The sequence below is a fragment of the Hippopotamus amphibius genome, chromosome 7 (genome assembly GCF_030028045.1).
Source record: "Hippopotamus amphibius kiboko isolate mHipAmp2 chromosome 7, mHipAmp2.hap2, whole genome shotgun sequence".
Taxonomy (NCBI): domain Eukaryota; kingdom Metazoa; phylum Chordata; class Mammalia; order Artiodactyla; family Hippopotamidae; genus Hippopotamus; species Hippopotamus amphibius.
The window spans coordinates 87,887,843-87,913,725 of NC_080192.1; the positions used below are offsets into that span (position 1 = coordinate 87,887,843).

The 25,883-nt window shown below is 37.6% G+C and overlaps 1 protein-coding gene across 8 annotated transcripts in view; it reads left to right on the forward strand.

Moving 5' to 3' along the window:
- EXOC6B (exocyst complex component 6B) overlaps window positions 1-25,883 on the forward strand; it is a 648,544-nt gene that overhangs the window by 588,468 nt on the left and 34,193 nt on the right. For 2 of the 8 annotated variants that reach the window (XR_009054872.1, XR_009054873.1), the window contains one exon: window positions 25,630-25,715. The exons of the other annotated variants lie outside the window; for them this stretch is intronic. The gene's annotated coding sequence lies outside the window, so the exon portion shown is untranslated. The remainder of the gene's footprint in view (window positions 1-25,629; window positions 25,716-25,883) is intronic. 8 annotated transcript variants of the gene reach the window in all.

Genomic DNA, 25,883 nt, shown 5'->3' on the forward strand with positions numbered 1-25,883 from the left:
TAAGTAAATAAATAAATTTAAAAAAAAAAGAAGTAAAGGAGATAGCATCTCAATTACCAGCTGACTGTCACACAGCACACATGTTTTCCTGCTTTGGTCTTGGCATTTACTCATCTTAGTGATATATATATAACTTTAGGAGTTTAACAGTTTCCATTTCCACTACTTAATGTAACACCTGACCCCTCTTAATGTGCTCCATAAATATTTATGAATGAATTAATGAACTACCTTGATAGCCTCTACCTAGTACTGATGCGTCCACTCCCTTCTTTTCTCTGAGCCACTATGCCTTTTTCTTTTCCAAGTCTACCTTTCTACCTTGAAGTCTCAGGAAATATTGACTCTCTTTAGAGTTTACAGCCAAGTTGTCTGTCAAACAGTGGTGGAATCACCTGAAATTGTATGGGAGAAATTGAGACCCTTGTAGTCTCCTGAATTTTGATGTCACTCTTTGCTTGATTTCCACGATATATCTGCTTGCACTAGATCTGGCTAAATGACAGCTAAGTCAGAAGTTGCCAGGAAAGTAGCTACATCTTTCAAGACTCTTCTGCTGAGTCACAGAAATCCCAACCACTTTGCCTGTGGAATAGCGTCACTAATTGATTGAGTCATCATGGGCCAAATATGTCAAAAACAATTCAAAGACAGGGACAATGCTAGTATGAAGTTTCCAGGGCATTCTGCAGAACCTAAGAATACATGAATTTATTGGTAGCTGTCTTGCAGGAAAGTATGTTGAAAGTTACATTGTATTTGAAAACCAAATATTTAGTGATTTTAGAAGTCTAAACTTAAGACAGTACTGAAAAGTCAGTGCCGGGATGTGATTTACTTCCCCTTGCCCTCAAAATAGTGTATCCAGAAAGTTATTGTCCAGGCTCAGAGAAAACCAGGATTCTGAATATTTCAAACCATTTCATCTCCTCTTGTGTATGGAGTAGCCTAGTTTTCCAGCCATGCGTCTGCAAACAAAAATCAATACCAACTATGCTGGTAAGCAAGCAGTGGTACTGAATTAGATACTTTGATTTGCCAAGAGGCTGCCTGATCTGGTCAGGAGAGAAGCATTCTTAGTTCATTTAGGTTCAGCTCAGGAATCTGAGGAAAGTAAGTTAACTCTTTCTGGATGTTAATTTTCATTTCCATAAAATGTAAGTAGGAATCCTTTCTTCTCAGGAATGGTCAGAATGGTTAATACAGCATTTCTCAGACGTTTTAAGCTCTGTCATCAACAGATATCTATTAAACACTTTTATATGGCTGTGTTTACAGTCCTCTCAATGAGGGAGGCAGAATATACCTATAAAAAGATAAGCCACAATACAAGGTGGTGTATGACAAATGCCAGATAAGTGGTACAAGCATTGGGAAGAAGAGGTGATAACAGAGGCTGCAATGGTGTGGAAAGGCTGCCTGGAGAGACCCAGGGCCTTAACCATGCAGCAAGGCGGAGGACAAGGACTGTGCTGTAGAAAGAAGGACAACATATCCAAAGAACATGGCTGGGAAAGAGGGCTGGAGTAAAGGAAGTTATAAACTGAAAGCCCCATACACCTATGAAGTGAGATTATCCTTATGTTTCACTCCGTTTTTAGATAGCACCATTTAGAAGCTATAGTTATCAGTTCTGCCTGAATTTTTTAGTCCCTTTTGTTTAATAAAGAAACTACAATTCCACAGTCATGTGATCTTTTGAGGTTTTCGATCCCATTGTAGCTTTTTTAAGGTTATCATATTTAGTAGGGTTTATTTCCCTAGGGATAAAAGTAGTACATGCTTATTATTGAAAATTTTTTAAATATGTTTACCCATATTTCATAGGAGCATTACATTCTCATCAGTTGTAACTTCATATAGTAGAGTTATTACTTCTTTGTCATATGTACTGAAGACATTTTCCATGGTTTCTTTGCCTTTTGTTTTTGTTTCTTTTATATATATATATATATATACACTAAAGCTATAAATTTGTATGTAGTAATTTGTAATTGTTCTTATTTTATTCTTCAAAAGTCCCTCCACAATCAGAAATAAGACTAATTACCTCCATTTCTTCTTTATTGTTCCATTTTTTAAAAAATTATATTGTAAATGCATATAGAATTTATTTTGGAGAAAGGTCTGAAATTGGGATTTAATTTACTTTTATCTCATGCAGTTAATTTTCCCAGCACCATTGTTGATTAATCTATTTCCCCGGATTTGGCAATCTGGTCTTTTAAATTTACAGTGCTGTATATTTAAAGAGTGTGTGAGTGTGTGTATTTGTGTGATGTTTTCATGTAAAATAGGAAGTTGGGAAAGTTGGGAAAATCTTCCACCATATTAAAACAGAACTAGGTTCTGTTTTTGGTGGGAACTTTTAAATTAAACATTCTCAGTGGGTTTGATTTTGTCAAATCAATGTTATTCTTTATCTCCAGCTGTTTTCATTGATGGGAAAAGATTTCAACTGTTTCTTTATTGATTCCTTTCTTTTAGCCTCTGTTCTCTGACACATACCTGCAAGGCCTGTTTCTTCACCCTTAGGAATATGTCATTTTTATTCCTGCTTTCATTCATAGTGCTTTTTGCCTGAAAGGCCCTCTTTCTAGTCATGTCCCAACAGTACTTCAATACCCAGATCAAATCCTAATTCTTCCTGCTGCATGTCTTCTGTCCGTCCGTCCTCTGAATTCCAGTAGCACTGATAATCTATACATAAAAATTGAGGCTTTTCATTCATTTTATCCCATGTGTAAGTCTTGTTTTACCAGATGTTGTAAGCTTCTTGCAGAGACTATTTCTTATCTTCCTTAATACCTAGCACTAAGATTTTCTTTAATCTCATTTAAATATATGGATCAGGTCAATAGCTAAAATATTAGAATGCAGAGATTTCATTGTTATATATTTGCCACCCTTTCTGCCAGCATTTCACACAGCTAGTATCAGGGTCTCTGTAAGAGGAAGCAAAATAAATTACTTTCCCCACTTGACACAAGAAAGAATTGTAATACAGAAAAGTACCATCAGTTACTTAAATATATCACTCAGAAGACCTCCCAAATTCAGTCTTTTTGTCTTTCTACTAGTTACTAGCTACCTTTCCAAAGCTACTTTGTTGCCAAATAATTTTTTAGATTTAGCTTATATTTGTCAAAGTATGTTCAACAGAAGCATAGTTCCATAGCATACTAATAAGTGTCTTGCGATGAAAGAGTTCCATAGTAAATAAATTTGGGACATGCTGAGTCAAACAAATTTCAAATGCGCTTCTTTACAGGACAGCGTCTCAGAATCCTTAGTATGGTATTTAATATAGTGAGTCAAACTTACTGCCTGCAGAGTTCTTTTTATCCCCCCAACAGAGAATCTGTGAACATACTTTGGGAAATAGTGCTGTTCTATTCCTTTCCCTCTGCACTCACTCCTTTCTTTCCTGCTTCTTATATTCCTTTTTTGGTTTTCCATCTAGGGTATATTGTACAGTAAGGTGAGCCTACCTTTATAATATGTTTTGAGATGAGGATGCTTGTCAGAAAGAATCCCTTGTCTTGATATAATTATAATCTAGTACCACAAAAATAGCCAAAGTTTTATCATTTTAAGGAATGTTATTAAGTGGCATTTGGTATCTATATCTTTGAAACAGGCAGCTTTTCTAAAAGAAATGTTTTGAGTTAATGTACCAAAATTTGCCAGTTTGAATCTTTGTTGGGAATTTAGATGATTTATCATTTTTGCTATTGCAAGTGACTCTGTAATACACATTTTCATGCAGCATTAACTATAGAAGAATGAAAATGGAACAAATATTTGAATTTGTGAATTGTCTCTCTCCTCTTTTCTTCCATTTGTGTGATGCTGTGCAGCCTCCACTGGGGAACTCCCTGCCTTGACCCCTCTGATAAATATCTGATTTCTTCCAGGCCTGGAAAGAGATGTCTTGCTTATCATTATAGACCATAAATTGTTGGACTAAACTTGTCCTGTTGTCATAAAGATTGCAAATGGCAGATTGATTCTGGTTGCTCAGTTTCTGCCAACTGGAATCTTTCTAACCTCTGATCTCCACCTGCTTCCCCTTTGCTTGGTGCTGCTTCCTCTAAACTCTCCCATCACTGTCAGAGTTGGAGCTTCTTCATGATGTCCCACTAGGACTTCAAATGTGGTATGTCCTAAATTTGAGACATATTTTTTAAAAAATTTAAATTTTTCCTTTTTTCTCCATTCCTTCTCCCCATTAATGGCATCATTACCCAATCCATCACTCACACTAAAAAAATCTTAAATTTATCCTTGATTCCTTTTTTCCTCCCACTTACTACTCATTCTCCTGGGTATAGAGTAAATTTTCAAGTGACGTCAACTCTATGCCCTTACCACATCTCAGACCAGTTGTTTACTCTGTATCTCTACTACTTCTACCCCAATTGAAGCTTTTTCAATTTATCACTTTCTTCATTATTTCTTCAATGTAATCCATCCTCCACAATGGAGTAGAATCATCAAAATTATCAACTCCACACTTAGATACCTTTGATCACTTCCCTTTGTCTAAATGATAAAATCCAAACTTTTCTCCTATATAAAATCCAAACTTGCTGACTCCAGTCTCCTTCACAGCCTCTTTTCTACTTTTCCTCCTCTCATCCTATATATGCTTCAGTCATACTTTCACCCTGAATGTCTTGCTCATTTATGTCTTCTTACCTTTACAAACACTGTTCCTCCACCGGCAGTACTCTTCTTGTTGGCCTGATGAATACTGTTAGTGAGCAACATTGGTTATGTAATGCTGAAATGAAGGTACCTCCTTAGCTTTTGCCCAACCAAGTTGCTTTTCTAAGTTAAGTAGAATTATTAGCTTCCTGATGAAAGATTGTTTTCTTTAAAAAAAAAAAAAATACATGCAGCTTCAAGTTATTTATTTATGATTTTATTGCACTGATTCAAAGAATGTGGTATTTTTTGAGGTTTGCTTAAGAGCATCTTTGTGATCTATTTTTGTGAACACCCCACAGGTGCTTGAAAAGAAAGTGTATTTTCTAATAAATAAATGCGGGGTTACATATCCAGTGAATCAAACTCAATAATTGTGCTGTTCAAATCATCTGCATCTTTACTAATTTGTTTAAAACCTGCTTTATCCAATTACCAAAAGAAGAGTGGTAAAACCTCCCTCTATTATTGTGGCATATCATTTTATTCTTATAATAGTGTCAGTTTTATTTTGTATATTTTGTTGTCTATTCTGAGACTGTGCTCTGGCTATATAAAAGTTTAGAAATTTTATATCTTGATGAATTATTCTTTTACCAGTATATAGTGGCTCTCTTTATTCCTAAATATTGCTTTTTGTCTTATATTCTATACTGCTCCTACTTTCTCTTTTGTTTTTAGTATCTGCTCAGTATGTCTTTTTCCGCTCAGTATGTCTTTTCCCATTGCTTGACTTTGAACTTTGTGTCTGCATAGTTATTTTTAGATTTATCTCTTATAAGCAGCATACAGTTGTATTTGCTTCTTAATACATGAAAACATCTATCTTTTAAGTGATTAATTTAGATCATTGCAATCAATTTTTGTTTCTAACATCTTATTTGTGCTATTCACCATGTCTTTTCTTTGTTTCTTTTTGTTTTTATCTTTTCCTGCTTTCTATTTTTTATATTTTGGTTTTAAAATATTAGCATTACAAATATGAATTTATAGAATGCAGATATTTTTTAAACTGTTTTACACCTGGAATTACTTTCAGTCTTTGACACACATCTCAAGGATTATATCTTTTGTTGTTATATATAATGGCTGTCATTTCTACTGCTTCCTATTTACCTGACAAATACGCTGACAATTAGCTTCTAGTTAAGGGGCAGAAAACATCCCATTCTTAATTTCAAAGCATTCGTTTTTCCTTTTGCCATTATTTATTTGAATGACAGAGATGTCAGATTTAATATAATCATCACCACTTGGCTGTTCACATACTTTGAATACAAATTCTACTGGCTTATGGAATGAAAATCCCTTTGCAGTTACTACCAGAATGACAGTGCTTCAGGGATGGTATTAAGAGCTAATCAAAGCAAACATAAAACCTAAATTCATATTTTTTCTTTAAAACATGAGAACCCGAGTGAACCTAGATCAAGCTATTTTAAGGGGATGTTATAGAAAAAGGAATAATTAAATAACTCCTATGTTCAGAGATGCACCTTTATTCTACAGTAACACCAGTCTCCCTCTAGTTCCTTGCATGGATGGTGCTGTTTCCCCCACCATGGCTTTGCTTATACTGCCCTCCTCCCCTGCTGGGATGTCCTTCCCCTTCCCCCTGTTTTTTATTTAATATTTGGGGGGAAATATTTTAGATTTACAGAAAAGTTACAAAGATAATACAGAGAGTTCCTGTATGCCTTTCACCCAATTTCCCCTAACATTGACATCTTTTCTCTTACCATTGTATATTTGTCACAACTAAGAAATCAACATGGGCACATTATTGTTAACCAACTATAGAATTTATTCAAATTTCATCAGTTTTTCCACTAATGTCCTTTTTCTATTTCAGGATCCAATCCAGGATACTACCTTGCATTTAGTCATCCTATCTCCTTAGACTCTGCCTTCTGTTTGATTGTTTTTTTAAATCTCCTTTTCCTCTTTTTCCCTTTAGTTTGGTAGTTTTGCATTCTGTTTCTATTCTTTTAGAAACTACCAACACACCGTGTTTCTTGGGATATGGAGAAACTGTCACATATGTTGCTGTGGTGGTATAAATTGGTACAACTTCTTAGGAGGGAATATAGTGTGTATATCTTTTAATCCAGCAGTTCCCCTCCAGAGACTCAGTCCTACCAATTTATATACTTGTGCACATATACTAGGTTATACTGCATCAGTATTTATAATTGTTTAATCGGATACTAATGAAGAAGTTTTATATACTGATAGGAAATTATGCCCAATATATTGTTAAATGGGGACAAGGAAGCAAAATTCAGAACAGTGTATTTAATATGCTTTGATAAGCATGTTTCTTTATACCTACTAGATTTGTTTTCTGGATTGCCCTTTGACTAAGGTTCAGCCCTTGAAAAGTCTTGTCTTTACACAGCAGTCTCCGTTCTAACCAGGGTGCATAGACAGGTCCAAGTCATTGTCTTCAGTCCTCATGTGGGCTTGAAAACCCAAGCTTCAGGCAACTCCCTGCCCTCTAGGACAACCAAATGAATTTTTCATTATTGCCTGGTTTTGATCATGACTTTTTACATTAATGTAAAAAACTACTCTGCCATCTAGGAATATGAAAATTAAATAAAGAATAATGTATGCAAAGAATTTAGCTCAATACCTGACCCATAAAGTACTCAATAAACATTAGCTATTGTTGAGTTGCCTTTTCTAGTTTTGTGTGTGCTGTCAGACGCTATTGATATTTAAATGGACATTTATCAAACTTTCTTTACTTATACCTCTTTTTAATGAGCCTAAAAATATCATATCCTGTTTAGTATTGTTTAAAATTATAAAATAAAGCAATTTTATGTCTAAAAGAAAGTAAAAGCATGGGTAATTTTCAATATCCTTTTCAAACTACACGTATATTTGGTTTCTTTCCTCTTTCCCCCTGGGAAAATTCTGATACATTTTCCTCCCCCATAAAAGGGTGCTTGTACCCTAATTGATATCCAATGATTTAGCTTGTTTCCAATTTTATGTAGTTTGGTTTCTTTTTTTTTTCCTGAGAATTCTGTTATATACATCTTCATACATATAACATTTTTAGTCTAGTAAATTATTCCCTTCACATAAATTTCTAGGAGTGGAACCAATTATGCCAGAGGGTAGAAATATTTTTGTGATCCTCAAAACATAAGGTAGTATTTCTTCCTAAATGATTTGCTACATTATAGTGCTGTTTGCAATGCATGAGTATACTGATTTTACCAAAACCTTGCAAGCATCAAGTTAACATTTAATACCTTTGCTAATTCTTAGGTGTAAAACGGCAGCTTCTCGTTGTTTTAATGTCAGTTGCCTTGATTACTAGTGAATGTAAACTAGCTGTTTATGCAGCATACATTTTTGCTGTCTTTCATTACTTCAATGTGGGTCACCAGGCATTAATCTTAGAAAAATCCTTATTTAGGCTTTTGCACTCTGAAAATATTTGGAGCTTAAACAAACTGAAAAAAGGAGAGAAATTAAACTAGAAAGTGCCTGTGTTTATAAACAAGCAATCTTGAAACACAAGACCATTGTGGTAATTGGAATGGTCTGTATCCCAGAATGTCCTGCTTAATGGATGCCAAGCTCACCAACTAGCTGGGAAAAGGCAGAGCAGTGTGTCTACCCCCAAGGTGGTCAGATGAGGCAAATCTGAATTCCTAGACTCCACAATTACTCTCTACCCAAAAACTTACCATGGCCCTCACCATCTAAGTGTTTACGTTAAGGATTCTGTTTTCCTAAAGTGTTACAGGACTCTGGCTCAAAACAACAACAACAACAACAACAAAAGCAAAAAACAAAAAACAGGCATCTACTAGATCTGAGAACATTTTCTCTCTTTATAAATGTATTTAATAATAAAATAGAAACACATGTTCTTTTTCCAAATACCATGTTAATTCAAAAAAGGCCTTTTCATTAGATGATATATACACAAGGACTAAAGATTACAAAGGAAAAAAATTAAATTGTAAACTATACAAGGATGCTGAGGAGAAAACCTTAACAGGGGCTGTAATCAGAGATGCTGTCCCTTCTGCTTGCTCTGTTTGCAATCTGACATTCATGGGGAATACTGTCTAGGGAGAGCCTGAAATGGTTTCATAATCTGTAACCACAAAGGGATGACTCAGATCTTTATCTTTTATAAACTGCACTCATAACTTGGTGCTTTACTCACTTCCCCAAAGTCTCAGTGTTTGGTCCAATGATTTAAAACAAGTTGAAGGAATCTTTCTGTTTTGGGGTTTTTTTCCCACTGCATTTTCTGAATAGTGGTTTCTCAGTGGCTATTAGCTATTGAAATCAGTTAACTCTCATAACTTTATCTGCCTATGGGGCTTTTCCTGTCTTCTTACCACATTAGAGTGGAGCCTGGTGACCAAGGAGAAGACAGCGGTGTCCTTTGCAGGGAGGGATGCAGGGCAGAGGGGATGGACCTTAGACATACTGAACACAGATGCTGCTACCACCACACATTTTCAGTGCTGGTGACTCACATAGAAAGCAGCTAGTCTCTGAAGAGAGAATGAGTGTACTGCAAGATCTCACATGAAAGTAAGTGTCTCTTCTCCTCCTCCTAGTGTCTTAGCCACCAGCCTCACGTTGTTGGTTGCGCTACTATGGAATGGTAAATACATGAGGGCACCCCTAGCATGAAAGTCCCCTCTGCCCAGTTAGGGTTCAGAGTAGCTTGTGATGAGTTATTTGAGGTGTTGTTCACATGTTAAGTGATACATACAGCTCATTGTGCAATTATAGCATTTTCCAGGAGAATTACTCATGTAGTCCAGGCAGCCCCATGACCTCTCTCCAACATAGGCCAGTATCAGATATTTCCTGAGCAAGGTACTAGTGCCCCCAGAAGGACTCAGTTACAAAATACTCTATCATGAGAAGAAAGGCTGTATGCTCCACGTGCTCTCCCCAGCTGATAATTAGTGCAGCTTCTAGCCTAAGGCTGTTTGTTTGTTTGTTTGTTTGTTTGTTTTTGAGAGTCTATAACTAGGTACAGTGCCACTCAAATATATTATATCATAAAGTTTTTATACTAGAAATGATTAAGTTTCCTGAATAAATCCTCCTATGCCTTAAATATATAATTATTGCATAGTTCTCATGCCTACACAGAAATATTCCATACTTGAAGGCCTACCTTTCCTGTAGAGAGGTTTCTCTGATAAATTCTGGACACAAAGATGCCCTTTTGAACTCTTCTTATACGTGGCATTTCCCTACTGCAGTGAGTAGGTGTTAGTCAGCTTGGTATAGCACTTGCCTCTCTTTTTTTAGATCTGATTCTGTTTTCCAGTGGCAATCAAAGAATTCTCTGTCTTATAGGACTCATTATTCAAGTACCCAGAACACATCAGGTAGTGGGGTCCAGCCAGCAAAAGGACAGAAGCTGTAAACGTTTAAAAGAAATACCATCTTCTTTGGCTATTTCATTAGTGAATCTCCCAGGTTCTGAGAAGCTCTTAATGACTTGTCTCATTATTGTGAGAATATTGGCTGTTTCTCAGTTATTGTGGACCTCTGCTCAGTCATTTTCCTTCATATCCCTTGCCTTTGAGCAGCCTCACCTCCCCAGCTTGGCCCTCTTACCAGCTGGTTAATTCATAAGGGTTTCCCCAAACCAAGGAAAAGACAGATAAAAGAAGGCAGTCACAGAGTATTTATGGGTTTCAGATACTTATGTCAAATAGGATGTGTTTTCAGATATCTTCTGGACCGAAACCCTAAGTTGATTACAGTGACACTCAAAAGAAGATTGGCTCTGCCATCAAGTACTTTAAAAGTAAATTATTCTGAGACTGGTGGTGCAGTGGTTAAGAATCTCCCTGCCAATGCAGGGGACATAGGTTCAATCCCTGGTCCAGGAAGATCCCACATGCCGTGGAGCAACTAAGCCTGTGCGCCACAGCTACTGAGCCTGCGCTCTAGAGCCTGAGAACCACAACTACTGAGCCCAAGTGCTACAACCACTGAAGCCCATGCACCTAGAGCCAATGCTCTGCAACAAGAGAAGCCATCACAATGAGAAGCCCGCGCACCGCCACAACTAGAGAAAGCCCACACAGAACAACGTAGACCCAACACAGCCGATAAATATACAAACAAACAAACAAACAAAAAAAGTAAATTATTCTTAGAGGTTCATTCACTCATTTATTCAATAAATATTTGCTGAGCCTCTGCTGTGTGCCAGGCACTTGAGATATATCAGTGAACAAAACAGACCAAGATTTCTGACCTCACGGAGCTTACAATTTAGGATGGAGGAGTGAGGAAATAAATAAATAAGGAGAATGATTAATCAACCGTATACTTGCAGGTGGGTAATAAACATTGTGGAAAGAATAAGAAAGTAGAACAAGGGAAAGAGGGTTAAAAGTATGGAGATTTGGGGCAACAGATCACAGTATTAAATAAGATTGGGTAGGCCTCCTTGAGGGTGAGATTTGAGCAATGCCTTGAGGGATATAATATAATTAGCCAAGCAGATACCAGGAGAAGAGCAGTTTTCTAGGCGACAGGAGAGCCATGTTTTATCATTTAAAATTGGCAGGCATTTTTAAATTTAGTAATTTGATGTAGACTGTTTTGTTCTTTTTCAAATGATGAGATTGGATATACCAGCTGAGTGTCAGTTCTGGCTTAAAGCGACCGTCAGTTGAGGTAGATTTTAGACAGAGGCCATTGTCTTGGTTTTACAAATTGGGAAAAGTAAGACACAGAAGGGAAAGGGGAACTAAATTCTTTAGAGTTATGAAACTGAGCAACATGAAACAGGCCACAGTCTTTTAGATTAGCACTGCAATAGTATGTCATCACAGGGTTTATCTTCCTTGGGGCTTAGAGATTTCTTTCCTTGTAAATTGATTTCAGTTATTATCTTTGATAAATTGTCATCAGTTTACCTATGTGATATGATGTACTTAAACTTGTTATACAGCAAGTTAAATGAATTTCAATGAAGGGGGGAGATTATAGCATGGAGACCCTAGACATAAGTCTGGGTCATTTCTTAGCAGCATTGCCACACTATACATACTTTGAATGCCCTGGAAATTACTTGGATGTTTTCTTAGAGGTCAGAGTGCCCATCTGGAAGGTCTGTAGGGAATCTGCTTGTGATCATCTCTGCTGCCCAAGGGGGCATGAAGAGCCAGCCCTCCTCCAGTATTTTCTCACCACCTTGGCTGGATAGAGAACAACCATCTGCTTTGGTTTAAGTGAGGAGGGCCAGCAGAGAGAGGACTTGCAAGTAGCAGGGCCATCACCTAGGAGCAGTTTAAATAGAGCTGGGCATATTCCCTAAGCTCAGTCCAGTTTATATACTTCGTAGACCCTGGAAAATATGAGCGCTCACAGATAAATTCATCTTATTTCCACCCTTGGTTACCTAATGGAGCCTTAACATTCAAAGTCTGTTAAAACATTTACGTAACACTTGGAATCTCCAAAACCCTTTACAATTGTTTATTGGCTAATTAAGCTCTGCAGCGTCCCTGGGAAGCAAGTTGATACTTTCATCCCCATTTTAGAGATTAGACACAGATAGGTTAAGTGGCTTACCTGAGGCTGTACCGTGAGTCAGGTCCCCATTAATTCCACAGTACGTGAGCCAGTACTCAACCATGGCCCCACCAGCAGAAATCACTTAACCTCTCTGAGCCTTATTTTTTTATGTATGTATGAGATACATACATACTAATAGGTATACTAATAGATATCTCATACTAATAGGTAGATACTTCGTCCTACCTGTTCCGAAGAATGATTGTGAAAATAAAATAAGGCACACTGAAAGTGTTATAATGCTCATTATAATTAGGTAATGAATTAAGTCAGAAGGAGTCCGCAACCTCATCATTTACTATTTAGGGAGTGCTACTTGTTTGGGGCCACACTGAAGAAAATGGAAAAAGAGACAACCTATTGCTGACCCTTTAACAAAGTTGAGTCCTCCTGCTTGTTTGACTCAGCTTAGATTAGAGCAGGGAAGAGAAGAAAAACAAAGAGCAGTAAACTAAAGATTGAAAGAGTGAGTATTGCTAGGAGGAGAGAAATGAGAAAGGTAAAATTGCGATTCTTCCCAAGATTAGCAATAAACAGCTAATCTTGGCCTAAGAACCATTGCCTGAACTCAAGCAGTATTGCAGCATACAGGGAGAAGCTTAAAGTTCCAGAGCAGAGGATGCTAGCTGGATTCTGCTGTCCCAACCATTGGTCTGTGTCCCAGATCTGGTAATCATCTTCCAGGATCATGTAGCCCTGCACTCTTTCCCTCCCCACTCTCCACCTCACTCCCTCCAACCACTGCCTAAGCCAAGCTTTAGGAAATGAGACTGTTACTTGGTTGTCAGTATCCACACACTGGCTAACCACTTGATGATTGCAGATGGCCTTCCCTTCAGCCTTCTCTAGTCTGGCCTTGAGAATTCCAGACCAGCCCTTTCTTTCAGTATCATCACTGGCGAATGCCAGTGCCTCTTGTTGCCTGTGTAAAGCAAGGCCCCCAGGGACAGGCAGTTGCAGGTACAATCAAGTTGCTAAAATGTTAGCTTTCTTTTCATTCTCTCTGGGATTTTTATTCTTCATTCTTTTTTTTTTTTAATTGGGCCATATAAGAGTAAAATTGAAGGTTTAAGGAAATATAAAAACTGGAGTAAGTGGTGAGGGATAAATGCAAAAGAAGAGCTCCTGGGAACAGATTAAAAACTCAGCGATGTGATGAACAGTGTTGGAGGACGGTGGACAAATAAGTCATTACTAATCAGGAACTAGTTATGGTTGTAAACGCGTACATGTGCACACGCATCTGTGCATGCACATTCACGCACACACCATGTTATGAGGCATGTTTGTTAGGTGGCCTCCACACTCTAGGTGAGTCCCTAGAAATTAAGATAGGATCGAAGAATTCATTCACATGCGTAAAAGCTAAAATGTAAAGTGCCTTTAAAGCTCCATGGCTGCTAGAGCAGGAAGCAGCCTGAAAAATTCACCTTGCTGAGGAGCTGAACACTAAGTAGCCACTCGATAGGCCTTACTGCACACATCTACAAATAACAAACACATTTAGGAGGTATCTTCTTGGTTGACACAGGCAAGTGATATTTTTTCCTCTGGGTACACACTGACTTTGTTAATGGCAAATTCATCTACCTTCATTATTCCCAGTAGCATGCATTTTCCTTTTCTGAACAGTCCTTCAGTGATTTAGAACAAGTCACTTAACCTCTCTGGCCTCATTCTCTTCATCTGCAAAGTGGGCTTATTAATAAACTCTGGGGACTTCACTGGTTGGTGCAGTGGTTAAGAATCCACCTGCCAATGCAGGGGACATGGGTTCAATCCCTGGTTCGGAAAGATCCCACATGCTGAAGGGCAACTAAGCCAGTGCGCCACAACTACCGAGCCTGTGCTCTAGAGCTGGAGAACCACAACTGCTGAGCCCATGTGCCTCAACTACTGAAGGCCACGCACCTAGAGCCCGTGCTCCACAACAAGAGAAGCCACCGCAACGAGAAGCCCACGTACCGCGATGAAAAGTGGCCCCCACTCGCCACAACTAGAGAAAGCCCGCACACAGCAACGAAGACCCAACGCAGCCAAAAAATAAATAAAAATTTAAAAAAATAAAAATAAATCCTGCATCATAGGGTCATTTTGAACATAATTAAAGTGATATATAAAAATGCTTAGCACAGTATCTGGCACGTAGTAACCATATTAACACATCACTTACTGAATGCCTATGTGCTGTGTTGTTTTTAAGGCAGTTGAGGTACAAAGAAAGTAAAGCATAATCAAAGAGCCTTCAAGATGTTCATCCTCTCTTCAATTCCTGGAAATTCCTAACTAAAAATGCCTGACATAACCTTGAAGCAGGCACTCAGGAATGTGCCTAAGCACTCCGGCACCCATACGCACGCTGGATTGCCTTGTATCTTTTTCCCCATCTTCATTCTTCTGTCTGTCTTCTTGAAGGCAAGTTCCCTCTATCCTGCCTTGAACAAGGGATGCCTCTCTGGTGGAAGACTGTGTCTTGACCATTAGGCCAGAATCTCCCTGGTTGAGGGAATTTCCCTTCCTCCACTGCGGGCACTTGGTGCCTCGTGAGTCTTGCACACAGTGAGAGCTCTGAAAGCTCCCATTCCTTTCACACCAGCTCCATTTTGTAGCTAAGGAACTGTATGTAGCAGAGATGATCAATATCGTCATTCCATGCCACTGAGTTTGGAAGTTCAACTTGGATATCCATGCTATACCAACTTCTTGATCCCCCTCTGTATTTGTTTTATGTTCCTTCCTTATCCTAATTTGAGTAAAGGAAGAGAAAGTAACCAAGAGGGAGGGATTGTGAGGTTTAAGTAACAGAATTGCACAATGTTTTTAATCCTTCTCATGACCTGCAAATATTGGTATCATCCAAAGCATACCTGCAGTGGGAAAACAGGATATATAGTGGGATTCTATGGGAAACACACAATAACCACCTTTAATCCCCAAAGCTAGGCCTGTAGGAGAACAGAGAGACACCTCAGTTCAGGCCACCTTCTTCCCTTACCTCATTTGCTACAATTTTTCTACATGGTCTCCCTTCTACCAGTCCTATTTTCCACTGGATGGTATTCTCCATGTTGCTGTCAGATGAAAGTCATCTCTTGTTACTCAAAGATCGCATAACCATAGTTCTCTCTTTTGACAGTTATTGCTTTCAACTCTGTATGTAGAACTGTGTGTGAATATCCTGTCTTTGCCAGATTAGAAAGTTACAAGGTCACTGTGCTGCAATATATTTCCTTTCTTTGATTATCAGGGTTCTCTTTTTTATGAGCTGCCCAGTCTGTACTAGTCTATGGGATCAATTGCCTTGATTTAAATCCTGGGCCTGCCACATGCTAGCTGTCTGATCGTAAGTTAACTTTTCAGTGCCTCAGTTTCCTCATTTATAAAAAGAAGATGATAATAGAATCCTGTAGAGCTACTCAAGATCGAGTAAGGAGATGCATGAAAAATAGCTGGCATACAGTTAATAGTCTATAAATGCAAGCTGCTGCTGCTACTACTCTACTACTACTACTACTGCTACTAGTCAGATGACTGTGACTTTCTTCAGGGCTTCTCAGGTTCTGTGCTTGCTTCTAAGGGGACAACCTTCCCATAAAGAAGACTCATTCTTGGTCATGGATAAGAGTACCTGCTGTAGTACCAGCTCTGAAAAAACAGAATCTGTCCTTACTTAACTCTGTATTCTTTCCAGTGCAGTGGAAATAGATGCTAATTAATATCTTAAGGTTTAATTTTTCCAATTTTAAAACTAATGAATGCTCATTAAATGAACTTAGAAAATGTGAGGTATGATTCAGAAAGAAAACATATTACCCATTGTTATTCTACCCAGAGATAATCACTGTAAATATTTTGGTGTATCATAGCTCATTTTATATATATGTGTGTGTGTGTGTTTAATTTTATATGCTGATTTTTATATACAGACTATTTTGAGAACATTTTCTCCTATATTTTTACAAACATAACTAAACTTGTGATGGCTGTACAGCAGATTACATTAACATTCCCTTATTGTTCAATGTTGCCGATTTTAATCCGTTATGATCATTTTGGTACAGAAGGCTTTTTTAAAAGCTTGTCAGGTGATTCAGTACTATAAGCTATCAAGAATAAAATTATGCTGTGAAAGCATATCATTGACAGGATACAAAATGTCAATTTTATTTTAGTTTCCAGCATCCGTTTTCTTCCTTTTTTTGGAAGTTGAGACAACATATGGTCAACTCTATCCTTCTTCTTATTTTCCAGTAGTCCTTAAGCATTTATATATTCAAAAAATAAAATTAAAGGTGAGGAGGTGTCTGCAGAGGAATGGCCTGGCAGGCATGTCAGAGTCTGAGCAGGATGAGAAGGCCTGTCTGCGTGGAGGGTGGCCTGGCGAGAGGACCTAGGGCCCAGGAGGGTGAGGAAGGCATCTCCACAGAGAGGTGGCCTGTGGTGGGCTGTCGGAGGCCACACAAGGTGAGGCAGGAGTATGTGCATGGGGGCAGTCTGGCTCCAGGTGTCAGAACCCATGTGAGTAGAGGAAAGCGCACGCTTGGAGGAGTGGCATGGCATTGGCACTCAGAGCACAGGGACAGCATAAGGAGGGCTTGCACTTGGGAGAGCTGTTCAGAAAAGGGAGTCAGAGCCAAACACAAAAAGGAGAGTGTCCACATGAGGGAGAGGGTAGAAACCAAAACAGGAAACTCATTATATAAAGAAAAATAGATTAAATAAGTGAATATATTAAGGATAACAGAAGCCAGTTTCTAACTGTCAGAGAAGGGGTTTACAGATATGGAAAGGGAAAAAAGTCAAATGAACCCTATGGTGTCAACTCATGGTTTTTTATTATAGATAAATATAGAAATAAATATAGAAGTAAATAAGTGTATGTGTTATGTATACATATATAGAAACATATATAATACATATATTCCCTAAGTTTGTCTGGGAATATCCCATAGGGTATTACTGCAAGCATGTCTAGTGCTCTATCTTGGTTTCTTGATATAATTTTCTAGTAAAAGGAACCAGCGCATTTTGGACAAATGACTATTTCCTGGGAAAGCATAAGATGAGTCTAGAACATCTTTTTGTACCAGAAATCAAGTGCTCAAAGAATGATGGGGGAATGTCAAAATGATACAGAAGCCAGCCCAAAGGGGCCACCACTGGCTAAATTGGGGATAATTTGAGCACCAAAATAAATGGTAACAAATTATATTGAAAAGATAAGAAATCACAAGTCAATACAGATACAAATAAAAAAAACTGAATACACTGAAAGTTTCATGTAGAATGGGATATTTATATAATTTCAGAATACGTATCTCCCCACAAAATACTGGTTAGTTAAGAGCGAGAAAATATGCTATTACATTGGAGAAGCCTAGCAGACATCTCCTTAATCAAGTGATCAAAGTGAACATCATCAGTAACAGGGCAGTTTGAAATTAGGTGCCACTTGATAGGATGCAATGAGGGAAAAGCAAGATCACTGATATAATATTATTGCCAAAAATAAATCATCTGAATCTAATCATAGAATATCAGACAAATCCAAACTGAGAGACATTCTATAAAGTAACTGATCTGTAATCTTCTATAGTGTCATGGTCATGAAAGTCAAGTAAAGTCAAGGAACTAACAGTTCTAAAATTCAATGAGTCTAAATAAATGACAGTTAAATGTAACTCATAATTCTCAGCTGGATGCTGCTGTTCTAAAAGACAGTGAGACAACTGGTGAAACTTGGGTGGGATTTCATGATTAGATGATAGTAACCTATTATTGTAATTTTCTGACTTTGATAGTTGTATTGTGCTTATGTAGAATAATGTCCTTGTTTATAGGAAATATGTACTAAAGTATTTGCTAGAGATAGGGCATCAGATTGGCATTTCACTCTGAAATGGTTAGGAAATTTTAAAAAAATTTTTTTGTATTGAACTTCCAACTTTTCTGTAAGCTTGTGATTATTTCAAAGTGTAAAATATTTAATTCAAAAAGGGAAAAAAATAGATTCAAAAATTACATGAAAACCAAAATAAATTAACCTAATTGTATTCAGTTCTATTCTTTCCACAAAAGGACTGCAAAAAAATTTTTAAATTTTACTCATAGGTTCATTATAGTTGGTAATATTGATGTTATACTTTGAATCAATTTTATATATATTTTAGGTAAACAACTAAATAGATTAATGTTATTGGGAACAAAGATTTTTACTAAAAGAGAGTGAACAGTGCTCTGATGAGGTTTTTTCCATTGTATTTAGTGAATAATCCTATTTAATGTATTCCTGTTCAACACTATTTAAATTATATCAGAACTTAAGAAAAATAGAACATTTTTCCAGTTCACCTTAGGAAATTAGCCTAATTCTGAAAGTTGCATTTCCAAAAACACACCAAAAAAGCAAACTATCATTTTTAATTAGAACATAGGGTTTTTTTATCTCAAATAAAATACTACTGAGTGAATTCAACAGCATTTTAAAAGAATAATTTATTTTGACCAAATAAGATTTACCTGAGAAACACAAGGGTATTTCACATTATCACGTTATCTGTAAATGATACTAATACTTACTTCTTCACTAAGTAAATAAGAATGCCCACTGTCACCAATATCATGGTACTCTACATTCTGGTTAATAAATGTGACAAGCAGAAATAAGAGGCAAGGAAAACAAAAAATAATTGTCCTTAATTATAAACAATATAATTGTCTGGTAATAAAAAATATAAGAATAAATTGAAAACTAATTGAAGTTTGATGAAAACTTAGAAAACAGAGTTAAAATACAAGTAACAGACTAGAAGAAAATATGTTCAATATCTGTAATTGACAGATTAATATCCAGAATATATAAAGAGCTCTCACTAATCAATAGGAAAAAGCCCACAGAAAAGTGGGCAACAAATGTGAACAGGAAAGTCACTAAATAAGAAGCACAAAGTCACAAAATAAGTAGCCAAGAAATATATGAGGTCCCTCATAGTCAAGAAAGTAAAAATAAAAACATTTCTCTCTATCAAATTATCAAATTTTTAAGACAAATAATATTTAATCCTGGAAAAGGTACAGAGACTGGCTTTCACATTCACTACTGTGTTGGAATGTAAATTGACACAGCTTTTATGTTGTCCTTTTTTAAAATTATTATTGAGATATATTTTACATACAGCAAAATTTACTCTTTGTACTGTACAGTTCTGATAAGAACTTAGAGTCATGTAACCACCACCATAATCAAGATATACAACAGTTCCATCACCCTCAAGAAGTATTTCATCTGCTTTGTAGTCAAACCCTTTCTCTTCTCACCCCCACTTCCAAGTCCTGGCTTCTTAAAAGTTACTGCTCTGTTGTCTGTCCCTGTATTTGTACCTTTTCCAGAATGTTATATAAATGGAATTATACATGCATCCACTATGGAAAACAGTATGGAGGTTCCTCAAAGACTAAAAATAGAGTTGCCATATGATCCAGGAGTCCCACTCCTGGGCATATATCTGGACAAAATTATAATTTGAAAAGATACATGCACTTCTCTGTTCACTGCAGCACTATGTACAATAGCTAAGACATGGAAACACCCTAAATGTCCATTGACAGATGAATGGATAAAGAAAATGTGGTGTATATATATACACATACACACATATATACACATGTGTATATATAAGTAAGTGCAATACTACTCAGCCATAAAAATAGAATAAAATAATGCCATTTTGCACCAACATGATGGACCTGGAGATTATCGTACTAAGTAAGTCAGGACAAGAAAGACAAATACCATATGATATCACATATGTGGAATCTAAATTATGACACAATTGAACTTATTTATGAAACAGAAACAGACTCACAGACATAGAGAACAGACTTGTGGTTGCCAAGGGGGAGGAGAGGTGGGGGAGGGATGGATTGGGAGTTTGGGATTAGCAGATGCAAATTATTATATATAGAATGGATAAGCAACAAGTTCCTACTGTATAGCACAGGGAACTATGTATAATATCCTGTAATAAACCATGATGGAAAAGAAAAAAATAAGGAATTATACAATATGGAGCTTTTTCAGTCTGGCTTCTTTCACTTTGCATACGCATTTGAGATTCATCCATATTGTAACATGTATCTGTAGTTCATGCCTTGTGTTGCTGGGTAGTATTCCATTGGATGGGGGTACCACTGTCTGTTTATCTGCTCATCAGTTAAAGGAAATCTGGGTTGTGTGTAGGTTTTTGCAATTATTCAAAGCCATTTTAAGCATTCACATACAGGTTTTGCTCTGAAAATAAGTTTTCATTTAGCTTTTATAAATACCTCAGAGTAGGATTTGTGTGTATGAATTAGTGAGAAATTGCAAAGGTGTTTTCCAAAATGGATGTACAATTTTGTTTTTAATTTGAGCTATTCTAATAGGTGTGTAGTGATCCTACTGTGGCTTTAATTTATATTTCCAAAATGATGGTGAGGATCTTTTCATGTGCTTATTGTCATCTCTGTACCTTCTTAGGTAAAATATCTAAATTGTTTCCTCATTTTAAAAATTGGATTGTTTTTCTTATTGTTTTGAAAGGTCTTTTTTTATTCTGGATATAAGTCCTTTTTCATATATATGATTTGAAAATATTTTCTCGCAGTCAGTAGCTGTTTTTTCATTCTCTTTTGAAGAGCAGAGGTTCTTAATTCTGAAGTGTAATTTATTGATTTTTTGATTTTATGAGTTATGCACTTTGTATTATATCTAAGAAATCTTTGCCTAAGCCAAGGTTACAAAGATTTTCTTCTAGAAGTTTTACGGTTTTAGATTTTGTGTTTAGGCATTATGATCCATTTTGAGTTAATTTTTGTACATGGTATAATCGGAACGCTCTCTGTCTCTCTTTTTTTGTACGCACCTGTGGTGAGCTGAATGGTAGTCCCTAAAAAGATATGTCCATGTCCTAACCCCCAGAACTGTGAATGTTACTTATGAGGCAAAAGACATGTTAAAGTTAAGAATTTTGAGAGGAAGTGTTTATCCTGTATTACCCAGGTGGTCCCTAAATGCAATCACATGTTATCATTATAAGAGAGAGGCAGAGGGATTTTTTGAAACACACAAAGAGGAGGAGGTATTGTGACCACAGTAGCAGAAATTGGAGTGATGCGCCCATAGGCCAGTGAATACCTGGAGCCACCAGAAGCTGGAAGAGGCAAGGAAAAGATTCTTCTCTAGAACCTTCAGAGGGAATGCAGCCCTGCCAACAACTTGATTTTGGACTTCTGGTCTACAGAACTGAGAAGAAATAAATTTTTGTTGTTTTAACCCACCCAGTTTGTGGCTACTGACCTGTATGTCTGTAATTTCACTAATACTACTAATACTACTTTGTCATGATTACTGTAGCTTTATAGTATGTTTTGACAATAAGTAGTGTGAATCTTCCAATTTTGTTCTTTTTCAAAATAGTTTGGGCTTTTCTAGTTTCTTTGCTTTTCTATATAAATTTTAGAATCAGCTTGTCAATTTCTACTGAAAAGTTCCTACTAGAACTTGAATTGGAAATGTGTTTAATCTACAGTTTGGGAAAATTTGACATCTTCCCAACCTTGAGTCCTCCAGTCCTTGAGCATAATATATGTCTCCATTTGTTTGGGTCTGCTTTGATTTCTTTCATTGTTTTGTAGTTTTCATCATACAGATCTGGTGCCTGAGTATTTCACGGTTTTTGGTGTTGTTTTTTAATAAATTTACTTCAATTTCCAATTGTTTATTGCTAGTATACAGCATTAGGGTGGGTCTTTTTGTATAGTGACCCTATATCCTGTGATCTCACTGAACGTAGTTATTAATACTAGTAGCTTTTTTTGTAGATTTTGAGGAGATTTTCTATGTAGATAATCTTATCATATGTGAGTAGTGCTATTTTTCCCTCCTTCTTTCTTCCTTCCTTCCTTCCTTCCTTCCTTCCTTCCTTCCTTCCTTTCTTTCCTTCGTTCCTTCCTTCTTCCTTGCCTCATTGCATTGCCAGAAACCTCCACTACAGTGTTGAAGAGAACTGTAGGAGCGACCATCCTTGTTTTAAGTCTTCACTTTGTGCTTTAAATGAGTGTCTCCTGCAACAATTTACTGCTCACATTGGTTATTAACGTTGTTTGCTAGTTTGGTGGTAGGGGTGGAGGTGTTCACATTTTCTGTTCTCAGTAATCCTGTCCCTCCCTAAGCAGTAAGGAATCTCTATTGATCTTGGACACACTCCTTTTTCTCTTTCTCCCTCATGGATACAGGATGGGTTTTTCTTTTCCTGTTCCCTTCCCCCAGCTGTACTCAATCTGTGCCCTGAATGCTGCCCTTTCTTTCCTGAATAGCTTAAGGCTTTTGCTTTGTAGTGAAGAAAGGGTAGAAGCACCTAGGGCAGGGTTTTGTTCCTTTCTTGAAGTGGCTACTACACATCTTCCGAAGGTCTCCACAATGAAAGAAGCCTTTTCTAGTCTCTCCTGTTCTGCTCCCAATCTCTCTTGAGTGGTGAGGTCTGTAAGAGTCTCCTAATTCCTCGTGTGTATATTGCTCCCAGAGGTTCTATACTCTCTTACTAGTACACACTCAGCCTTTAGGAATGTGTTAACAATTTTAGCTGACTTCTTACCAGCTTGCCTGGCACCCCGCATCTGTTCCAGGTAAGTAAATGCTTGTATCCCCCATATGCTTGAAGGTGCCTGTCTTTCTTAAGGTTTCAGGCTAGTTGATTCTGCAACTTCAGCTGTCTGATAGGTTCAAGAGTTGTTCCTTCCTTTGAAGTTTTTACTCTGCTTTGATTTTCTTAGTCATTTTTATGCAGTATAATGGTTTCTTTCTTGGAAGTTAAGTTTAATAAGCATAGTGTTTAGTAGGGGAGTAAGACGTGTTACAGAGGTAATGTGAGTCACAAGGTACATCTGCTTTGGCCATCGTGGTTACTGGGTGATGGTAGGATGGTGAATCAAGGAGACATGATGGAACTTGTGCCTAGCCCAGGGCAATCCCAGAGTGAAACAAGATTTCTCCTCCATAACATCTTACCTCAGAGGAGAGACACGATACTATAAGACTTATTGACTTGAGTATCCATGCCTTCTTTTTGTGTCCACCCAGGCCAGAGAGGTGTTCTTGAGTAGGCAACTGGGAAGAAGCTGAGATTATTTGGCCTTCTCTCACGATTCAGCAAGAGGAGAGATGTGATGGCCTCATGAGTAGCTCTTGCTCCCCATTTCCAATGTAAGCCAGACTCCTATGATTAATGCGATAGGGCATTCACTAATGCTTTTGGAAGATGGATCATTGTGAAAAGGCCCAACCCTGTTTGCTGCATTTCCTCCCTAAAAGCAGTCAGTCTTGACAGAAGCTATGCGAGTCATCCTGTCTCCCATTAACAATGACCTCAACTGTTTGTTTTAAAGAGTTCACAACCCCAAAGCAAAATTTGCACATACAAAAACATAGCGTGAACCAAACCCTTTGGGAAAGCTTCTCCTGAGCCCTCAGCCTGTGCTTCTGTTCATTAAATCACATCAACCCTTTATAGTAGGTGTTCCACCAGTGGCATTGGTATGATCTTAAAGGAGGAAGCCTGCAAGTGGCCATCTCTCCATGTGCCTGATGCAGTCTAATTGCACCTCAGCTGATGAGTGGAAAGTATGGCTAGCAGAAAAGAAATAGAAGAGATGATTCAACAGAAGCAGGGTTCATTGGCTATGGAATCCTAGCCAGAAACAGACACTGAAAAGGGGCTTGGGCTACCACAGTGGTGTGTGGTAACAAATAGTCATCAGGGGTGGTACTTGCGAGCACATCCTGTACCCCAGGCACCAGTAACAATTCTCAATAATAGCAAACGACAAGATGAACAAAAATGATTCATTCTTAAGTTTTCCACAGCAGGAAGAGACTCTAGGAGGTAGTAGGCAAAAGAGCATCATTGGGGCCCCTTTTTGAGCAAGAATGAAGAGTTTTTGTTTCAAGAGCTACCAGCCTACAGAGAAAAGTCAATTTTCCCTGAAGGCTTCCTTTCAATAAGTACCATTCAGAAATCCTAACAGGACTTACTGTACAGAGCCTAAAGGAGTTCATTCCTCCTTTTTCCCCATGTTCAGTGGATTGTTAAAACCAGAAAGGTGCATTTGAGGCTTCAAACTGTCTCTGACTGAGTTCTCAAAATAATGACTATCTAACCTGTTCCTAGAATTTATCTAGGAGGGAGATTTTCACCTGTTTTGATTATCTTTTGCTAATGTTAACCAGCTACCCCAAATTTAGTGACTTCAGTCAACAATTATTTTATTTGTTCACCATTCTGTAGGTCAAGGATTTGGCCAGGGCTCAGCTGGGCAGTTCTTCTGCTTTACCAGGTATTAGCTAGTGTCTTTCATGAGGTTGCAGTCAGATGGCAGCTGGGGTTGGAGTACCAGGATGGCTTCACTCACAAGTGTGGCACCTTTGGAAGACTGGCTAGGAGGCTAGGATGTCTCTCTACTTCTTCACGTGGATAGTTTGACCTTCTTTACATGGCAACCAGATTCCAAGAATGAGTATTCCAAGTGGTGAAGCAGAAGCTACACCCAACTTAAGGCCCAACTACAGAAGGTACATATATAGCATCACTCATGGTAGTCTTTTGATGAAAACAAGTCTCCCTTTGAACCCAGATTCAAAGGGAGAAGAATGGACTCCACTTCTTGATGGGGAAGTGGAAAGGTTACTATGCAAAAGAGCACATGGCATGCAACATATTGTTGCAACCATCTCTTGAAACACAATCTACTACACCACCTAATGCTCTCCTTCCAGTGTCTCAGATACTGCTCTGGCAAGAACTGTTTTGTATTTAACTGAAGCATTGTGCACTGCAATTGGCATTCATGCTTTTTTGTTCACTTTATACTGGAGATGGAGAATATGGGAGCCATTACCCCTCCATACATCCCTGAAAGACTGATTATCTAAAGGCTTGAACTCTGCTTAAGTAAGATTAGGAGTTCTGAGGAAAAACTTGGAAGGAAGCAAGATGCAAATTCTTAGTTCATTTTCCCCCTTATTATCTAAATCAAATGCATTTTTATTATTACTAAGTTAAAGATGTTTTATTATCCACACAGGGACTTTCAGTTCAGTTAATATGCTTGATACTGACATTTAATTTTTTTTAATTACCCTATTCTTTTATCCCTTCTCAGTACCAGCAGCTCCAGGTCCTCTTTTATAGGGCTGTTATTTTCTGGGGCTGTTCTATTCCTGTGTGTGTTAGAAATTGGGTTTATCTCTATGATATGTTAGTAATTAAAGCAAATCTCTACAACAAGCCATAAAACAGCCTGCCCTGCCCCAAGACACCGGAACTACGGAGAGGACTAAGAGCTGAATCAAACGAAGATAAAGAGCTGTGTTGGTAGGTGATACACGCGTCATTATACCCTTTGAAATAGTTTCTGCTCCATACATCTAGACATACTTCAGGTCCTCCTGTGTGCAAAAATGCCACTTTTCTAGAAAGAGAGGCACCAACGTAGCCCAGATACTACCTTTAAAACAGCACTCATTTTGACTCAGCATTCTT